The sequence below is a fragment of the Podarcis vaucheri genome, assembly GCF_965113315.1.
Source record: "Podarcis vaucheri genome assembly, chromosome: 8".
NCBI lineage: Eukaryota > Metazoa > Chordata > Lepidosauria > Squamata > Lacertidae > Podarcis > Podarcis vaucheri.
Window position 1 is genome coordinate 26,673,534 of NC_138766.1, and position 9,417 is coordinate 26,682,950.

A 9,417-nucleotide genomic window follows, 5' to 3' on the forward strand; every position below is an offset into this window, starting at 1 on the left:
GTCTTAATAATAATCCCTTATACAACAACTGCAATATTAATAACTTCTATTTGTGTTGACACATTAAATGATTTACAAAACTACAAGTGAGGAACTCAAACTACAGTGGTACCTCAGGTTACATATGCTTCAGGTTACAGACTCCACTAACCCAGAAATAGTGCTTCAGGTTAAGAACTTTGCTTCAGGATGAGAACAGAAATCGGGCTCCCGCGGCACAGCAGCAGCAGGAGGCCCCATTAGCTAAAGTGGTGCTTCAGGTTAAAAACGGTTTCAGGTTAAGTACGGACCTCCAGAACGAATTAAGTACTTAACCTGAGGTACCACTGAATATCCTTGTTCTTCCTGTGTGTGGCAATTATTCTGTCTGTGATGTTTCTTCCTGTCCTTGTAAGATATGTCTTTCTTTCCCTCGGTTGTTGCTGTTGTCCATCATGCCTTGGGCAGATGTATGCCTCTCTAAATAAACATTTGTCGCTCCACCCGCCTTTACGGTTGGCTCCAACCACCACCGTCAAGTGGGCCCCTGAAAGTTTCCTAGCAAGGGACATGGCCCTGAAAAATGCTCCCCACACATTCCTTCTCCCAAGGTTGATGTTGGCCACCATGTTTTCAGCTAGTGCAGAGGCTCCCAACAGATGAAACATGCACAAATGGTTTTGCCATTTTTCCTTCTCTTCTCTTCTTTCTTTATGATTCCACCACCCCTTATTTTTATTCATTGACCCCCTCCCATTGCATCCAAGGCTACAGCCCCCCTGGACTGTTCCAACACCCCCGAAAGGGCAGTATCACACACTTTTGGGAAACACTGAGTTACTATTTTACCAGCACTAACCATGTCAAGAGATTTCTCTGCCATAATGGAAAGCAGCAGCAGAGCAAGTTAGGAAGCAGACTTGCAGGATGGGGAGAGGCGCAAGATGCTACGTTAAAGCAGAAAGACCACATTCAGTAGTAAAAGCGGCTAGGAGAGGGTCGTAGCTCATCTGTCTCGCATCCAGCAGGTCCTAGATAGGTTCAGTCCAAGTAGGGCTGGGAAGGTCTTCTGTCTGAAACCCTGGGGAGGCGCTTCCACTCAGAGTAGACAATACTGAGGTAGATACACCAATAAGAAGGCAGCTTCTTATGCTCTTAATACTGGAAAAATAAAGGGAAGGTAGGAGCGCTCAGAAGGTCGGCAGTTCGAATCCCCGTGACAGGGTGAGCTCCCATTACTCGGCCCCAGCTCCTGCCAACCTAGCAGTTCGAAAGCACGTCAAAGTGCAAGTAGATAAATAGGTACCACGGGAAGGTACACGGCGTTTCCATGTGCTGCTCTGGTTCACCAGAAACGGCTTTGTCATGCTGGCCACATGACCTGGAAGCTGTACGCCAGCTCCCTCGGCCAGTAAAGCGAGATGAGCGCCGCAACCCCAGAGTCGTCCACAACTGGGAGCCAGTGTGGTGTAGTGGTTAAGAGCGGTAGTCTCATAATCTGGTGAACTGGGTTCGCGTCTCCGCTCCTCCACATGCAGCTGCTGGGTGACCTTGGGCTAGTCACACTTCTTTGAAGTCTCTCAGCCCCACTCACCTCACGGAGTGTTTGTTGTGGGGGAGGAAGGGAAAGGAGAATGTTAGCCGCTTTGAGACTCCTTCGGGTAGTGATAAAGTGGAATATCAAATCCAAACTCCTCTTCCTCCTCCTCCTTCCAACGGTCAGGGGTCATTTTACTTAGGAGTACTCCCAAACAATCACAAAAGAGTGCAAATTAGCAATGATCACCAGGGGGAGCACTTTACACACAGAACATAAAGAACCGAGCCCTATCTTTGGCCTCAGCAAACAGGCGGCTAGAAATTTTAATGCACAATTTGTCTTTCAGCCCCTCAAATGAGGCTTGGCAGGCATGTATTGTGGCTCGCTAGTCTGAGGCATGTCGGGCTTCCTATTGAGCTGTCATTTAGGGCTAGTGGCAGGGCTTTTTTTCCATCAGGAACTTACCAGGATTCACTTCCAATGGCACCTCTCAGGTGGGTGCCATTGCCATTCTAAGTGAACAAGGGAGGCCTTCATGGTGAGTTCCTGAACCTCTTTTGCTAGAAAAAGTAGCACTGCTTAAGGCCAGTCTTCTACTGACATTTAAACTAGCATTTGGTGCATCACAAGCAACTGAGTAGGTAATGGTAAAGGTAAAGGGACCCCTGACCATTAGGTCCAGTCGTGGCCGACTCTGGGGTTGCGGCGCTCATCTCACTTTACTGGCCGAGGGAGCCGGCGTACAGCTTCTGGGTCATGTGGCCAGAATGACTAAGCCGCTTCTGGCGAACCAGAGCAGCGCACGAAAACGCCGTTTACCTTTCCACCAGAGTGGTACCTATTTATCTACTTGTACTTTGACGTGCTTTCAAACTGCTAGGTTGGCAGGAGCAGGGACCGAGCAACGGGAACTCACCCTGTTGCGGGGATTCGAACCGCCAACCTTCTGATTGGCAAGTCCTAGGCTCTGTGGTTTAACCCACAGCACCACTGAGTAGGGTTGCTTGCAAATGAACATTTTATGCTGTCCTATCCTGCCTCCCTTAATAAGCTCCCCCTCATTGGAAAAAGGAGGACAACTGAGTCCCTGTGAGTAGACTGATTGAATCTGGAATCTGCCCCCCTTGCCACTTTGAGAGGTTCTGATGTTTGACTGAGTCAACCAAGGGCCCCAATTAATTTTCCACACGAGCAGCTTTTTGCTTGCTCAGGCCTCGCCCCCACGGAAAACAGAGCATCACTGCAGTGAGATAAGGGCTGGAAACTGAAGTTAGCACAAATGGTAATTGGAATAAGATGCATATTTTTAAGGTATTTTGAAACTGACTAGATTAGCATCTTGTTTTAGCTGAAGGTGGAAATAAAAGCATGCTGAAGTGATAAGGTCATGAGATGATCTGTGATTCTTTCTTCTTTTTTACAGCATGTATTGGAGAATAATTGTTCCCTTTACAATTAAGGACAATTTTTAGTATCAGGAAACACAGGGGTCTCGTTTTGCTGCCTGAGGTGAAATGGGAATGTGTGCATTGATTCAAGTACAAGCTGACACCCCTCATTTGCCATTATTCCCTTTATCACTGGTGCTAAAAGTCTGCTACTCCACATCCTACAAGGGAGGAAAAGCAGAATAGCTCTTTTGCATCGCATGAGAACATTAGACCTGATCATCAAGCACGGTGAGAGACAGGCCCATAAGGGGGGATGGTTCAAGGGTCCTTGCTTTTCTATAGGAGAGAGAGCAGATTGATTGCATGAAAATAATTGACACCAAGTAAATTAGCTAAAATGTATAAATCTGAATCAGATATCTGCTGGAAATGCAAAGAAAAAGAAGGTACATTCTATCACATATGGTGGACATGCAAAAAGGTTAAGACTTACTGGGAGATGATATATACTGAGTTGAAAAAAAATGTTCTAAAAATCTTTTGTTAAAAGCACATAAGCTTTTCTTTTAGGTATAATAGATGAAGGTGTACTGGATACAGAATTACTAAGCTATTTTCTGCTTAGTTTTGAATTCTGAATCAATCCAGGGGTATGTGTGAGAGGGAGATTTGCCCTTCACTTATTTTTAAAAAGAGAAGTTATTGTATCCTCCTGCATTAGGTACAGCTGGAAAATGTGCTGTGCTGCCTGGGCTCCTTTGAAATCTGTGTAATCAAAGGAAGAATTGCAACATCACCACCAGTTGCGTGTGGCCATGGGTTACTTAAAATACATTCAGAAGTATCATTATCATGGACTAATTTGATCCTGATACTGTCTGCAACTGCTTGAACATTAAGTATGTCTAAACTGACTCCTAGATGCAATCTTTATTACCTATTATAATGATCTTGTTTTCAAGGAGAGGTGACTTATCTGGTTATTTTACCATGTCTGAAGTATGCATTTATTTTTTTAAAAGGATTGTAGGGCAATGACATTTTCCTAGCATTCATTTCCCCTGCTTTATTAAGCTATTTTTATTAAAGCTTGAAAAATATATATACAGAAATCAACATCAGATATCAAGCATATTTTTACATGAAAAGTAAAGAAAAGAAAAGACTCCCAATTCTCCAACTATCAGCTTAAAAAACTTATACAAAACTCTTTCTTCATAATAACATCCAACTCTTCTACTTTCCTTAAACCAACCTTTTGTTCAGTCTTCAAAGCCAGATATCAGAAGCTCATTTTCCTTTTTGTGCAAAAAAGTCCATAAGGGATTTCCAGTCATTAATAAATGTCAACAATGACCTTTCCCTAATTAAGCATGTCAATTTTGCCATCTCAGCCAAATCCATTAATTTAAATAACTATTCTTCCATAGTAGGTAATAATAAGTCCCTCCATTTTTGTGCATATAAGTCTCGCCGCTATGATCGTATATTGCACTAATCTTCCAAATTCTTTTTCCAGCTATATATCCATCTGTTCCAGCAGGAAGAGCTCTGGTTTCAGCTGAGCAAAGACCTTCAAAATCTTCTGCATCTTGTATATAATAAACAAATGGAATAAATATACTAGATATATATACAGGAAAAGTTATAAAACAAACTGTGCGATAAAATTAAGACAATAGAAAAAGTAAGAGAATGATTGGAAGTTTCTTTCAGAAGACTTTATTAGAAAAGACAGGATGTTATAACCAATATTTATTTCTTATTGTTAACTCTTCTTTGCTTTTTATTTTTATTTTTTTTTATCTTTTTTCTATTATATTTTTGTGTTTAAATTTGATGTAACTATTTGTAATATATATATAAGATGATATTTTAAATCAATAAAAATGAACTAAAACACACACACACACCAAAAAACCAAAAACAAAATCTTCTGCAATGTATGTACAGTGGTACCTCAGGTTAAGTACTTAATTCGTTCCGGAGGTCCGTTTTTAACCTGAAACTGTTCTTAACCTGAGGTACCACTTTAGATTATGGGGCCTCCCGCTGCCGCCGCGCCGCCGGAGCACGATTTCTGTTCTCATCCTGAAGCAAAGTTCTTAACCCGAGGTAATATTTCTGGGTTAGCGGAGTCTGTAACCTGAAGCATATGTAACCCGAGGTACCACTGTATTTGTATGCAACATGTTTTAGCCTTTCTGCATGCCCACCTGGCATGATAAAATGTCCCTTCGTGTTCTTGACACTTCCAACAAACATTTGGGACATTTTTACACATTCTAAATAACTTCTTGGGAGTTAAGTACCAACGACACATCATTTTGTAAAAAATCTCTTTAAAATCAATGTGTGTTTTAACCCTTTAGTCCAGACTTGTTCCCCACTATTCCATCTGCCTAGTATTCATTCCAAGGAGACAGATACTGTGGTCCTGCCAAAATCCACCCAGCTGCATTTAACTCAGTGGAGCTTGGTTCTAAGTCCTGGTGCATGGCAACAGGCTGCAAATATCAGTGGAACAGCAGAGAAATTAGCTCACCTTAGTTACAGGGACCCACTAGAGCAGGGGTCAGCAAACATTTTCAGCAGGGGGCCAGTCCACTGTCCCTCAGACCTTGTGGGGGGCTGGACTATATTTTTTTGGGGGGGGCGGGGATAAACAAATTCCTATACCCCACAAATAAAAGGACACATTCTACTCATGTAAAAACACCAGGGAGGCCCCACAAACAACTCAGAGATGCATTTTAAATAAAAGGACACATGCTACTCATGTGAAAACACGCTGATTCCCAGATCGTCTGCTGGTCGGATTGAGAAGGCGATTGGGCCACATCCGGCCCCCGGGCCTTAGTTTTCCTACCCATGCACTAGAGTGGCTTATGCTACCAGGCCAACTTCTTGCAAGTGGACTGGGACCAGGATACCACCCAGCAGTCAAGATTCTTGATGGCTGGATCCTCACACTATGCCACACCAAGCTTGGTGCACTATAACCAAGAGGGTTGTGGCCTTGTTAAGCTTCCATAAGCCTCTGCATTGTTTAGTACTTCTGCACTAACTCCCAAGCTGTACATGGGTGCACAAGTACAGATTGGTGCCCCATCACGAGTGCAGGGGGGGGGAACGGGCTCCCTTGTATCGTGTGGTTAGATGGTTTGCAGGGCTGCCAATGGGGAGCCAACGAGCAGAACTGTTTTTGAGGAGCCACTGAGCAGATCCATTGGCTTATGGGGGTGGGACCTTCAGGGGTTGTTAGAAGAGATATATTCCCTCCCACAATTTCTTCCCCCCTAAAGAGTTTCATAGCATCACAAATCAATCTGCCATGATATAACTCAGATGTTTCTTTGAAACTATGTGGAATCATCTCAGGGAATAACAACAACAACAACAACAACAACAACAACTTTTATTTATACCCCTCCCTCCCTAGCCAAGACCGGGCTCAGGGTGGCTAACAACCAATAATAAAACAAGTTGATTGAAATACAACTTAAAAACAAGATTAAAATACAACATTAAAACATTAAAATGCAGCCTCATCACAGGAGGAGAAAGGGAAAAAGAAAGAAAGAAAGAAAGAAAGAAAGAAAGAAAGAGGGGGAGGGAGTCAAATTGATCCTAAGCCAAAGGCCAGGCGGAACAACTCTGACATAAGCCTTCTGATATTTTACATTCTCAATTTTTGAGGAACTTCCACCAAAGGACCCCTTATGAAGTTTTATTATTATTATTAATAATTAGTCATCTGGAAATTTTCTTGTTGATTTTTTGGGGGTTGGGGAGGGGAAAAAAGCAAGATCGATGTTTCAAGGTAACGTGCAGACATGACTCAGGAGTTGCGAAGAATCAGATGAGGGTGGTGACTGGATTTAAAGCTCCCGAAAGCACAGCCTGGTTTAATCCCCACAGGGAAGACATTTCTATAAACACACTTCTTGCTGCCATTTCTAGTGATATGTGCCAACAAGGCAGGCACTGAAGAGACGGATGCTCTGCTAATCTCCATTAATGATAGCTTAGGGATCATGAAGCAATTAGCTTTCATTAACTTTCAGGGTTACTCGGAGTCACCCGAAGTGTCGATCTCATATGAGGAATATACTGGCAATGGGTAGAACACCCAGTACTACAGAATCATTGCTCTGTCCCTTCTAAGCTACAAGTGGAATTGAATGGCCTTTCTGCACAGCTTGGATTGTTGCACTTTTCCAGAGTGCACTGCTGGCTTATTTTTACTTGCTGCTGCTGCTGTTATTTTCACAACATTACATGCTGCTTATTCAAACTTAAGACCTCCAAGCGCTTTACAAAACGCACTCTAAAACTTTCATTACAATACTAATAAAAGTAAGTGTTAAAAGCAAGTTACACAAAGGTGTACATAAAAACTTGATGTAAAACTTAGCAAATTTTAAAACAAGTATATTAACTAAAATCAGATGTTAAAATTGTATGCTGAAATCACATGCCTGGGTAATGCGATTTTTGCTTTGATTCTTAGCTTAGCTGGAGCTGAAAACAGTACTTTGACAGTGCCTGCATAATATTAATGGGAACTTTGGGGGAATGACACACCAGTGTGGACAAACGGACAATTTGCCCTTATCCTCTCCCTCTCCCTCCCCTCCCCTTCAAGGGACTAATTAAAAAAGTGTAATGCTTGAGAGACAGCTGGCACCTTTTCATCTGCAGTAGTCAAGCAAACACACACATGCTCTTGGAAAAACAGTGTGGTGGAGAAGCTATGACAAGATGGGTTGGTGGCTGATGTTTCTCCCAACACCCCTAATGAAATGAAGTGAATCAGCAGCTGCATACATGGGCAGTCATATTATGTAACCATTAGGTCAAGCCTTCTAATTCATTTTGTTGTCTTTCGTCTTGTCTACATTGTGAATTAGATGGCAATTCTGTCTGGGTAAGCCGCCTACAAAGCTGGGAAGAAGGCTGCTGTTGCTTACGTTCCATGGAGACAGAATGGATCCCTGTCCTGCGGTCAGGGTGCTGCCAGATTTTCTTTGGTCCTTTAATTCTCCTCCTGGTCATCAGAGGTTCAGGAGGAAGCAACTAAGAGGGAAAGAATGTTGATGTTGTGCAAAGTGTGGGGTTGCAACCTCTTACGCTGCAAAAAAGGAAATATGTTGCAGGAAGACCAAAGCAGACAGACTTGTGCTCCTTGTGAATCTGCAAATATGCCATCCAGTTGCACACATGTAATTTTCTGGATGCGACTGCATTTTGAAGTTTGAGATTCAAATAGTTCTAAGACAGGGCTCAAAGTCTAGCTGCGCATTGACTGCATTTATTTGCATTCTCCTGCTAGTATTACAAAGTTGTGGGGTTTTTTTTTTGCTTTTTGTACAGTCAAGGGCATTGGATAACTTTTTAAAATAAGCTTCGTAAAAAAAAAAAAAAAGGCTGTGGACCAAATGGAAGGTGAAACTTGAGTGTAGTTGCTAAGAAATGAATATAGGAACATAAGAAGAGCTTGCTGGATCAGGCCACTGGCGCATCTAGTCTAGCAACCTGTTCTCACAGGATACGAGCCCAAGAGCACTGTCTCCTCCTGTGGATTCCAGCAGGTGGCGTGAAGAAGCAGGATTGCCTGCAACTGTGAAGGCAGAGAGTAGCCATCCTGGCTAATAATAATAATAATATATATATATATATTTTATACCCCTCCTTCCCCGGCTATAGCTGGGCTCAGGGCGGCTAACACCAGTAAAATTACAGTAAAAACATAATAAGAAAAATAAAGTAAAATACAGGTTAAAACGCAATTTAAAATGGACAGACATTGCAAATCTCTCATTTGGACTTCTACTACCATCGGAGGAGGAACAAAAACTGGGAGCAGTTGGAGGAGTAGGTACATAGTACCAAAATGTCTCTGCAACTTCTTAGCTGGAATTGTAATGGTCTGAACCTTCCCAGGAAAAGACATCAAGTTTTTCATATTTTGAAGAGAGAACAATTGGACCTAATATGTTTACAAGAAACGCATGTGACCAGGATACACAGGAAATTACTTATAAACAAGAGACTTGGACAAGAATTTATTTCATCAGATAAAGTTAAAAAAAGAGGTGTCGTGATTTATGCAAAAGAGAAATTGGCTCCTAAAATGATTTTCAAAGATGAACAAGGAAGATACCTGGCAATAGAAATACAAGTTCAAGGAGAAAAAATTATGATTTTGGGAATATATGCACCAAATGAGGGGAAGGCGGAATTCTTTAAGAAGTTGCATGGGACTTTAATGGACTATTTGGACTTTAAAATTATAATGATGGGAGATATGAATGGTGTTGTCTCCACTAACATGGATAAGGCACAGAGACAAATAATTTCTAAGGATGGAAGACTTCCAAAGACTTTCTTTGAGATGACTGAAACACTGGACTTGATCGACATTTGGAGAGTAAAGAACCCTCTAGAGAGGGAGGGAACTTTCTTCTCTGAAGCCAAAATGACTTGGACAAGGATTGATCAAAT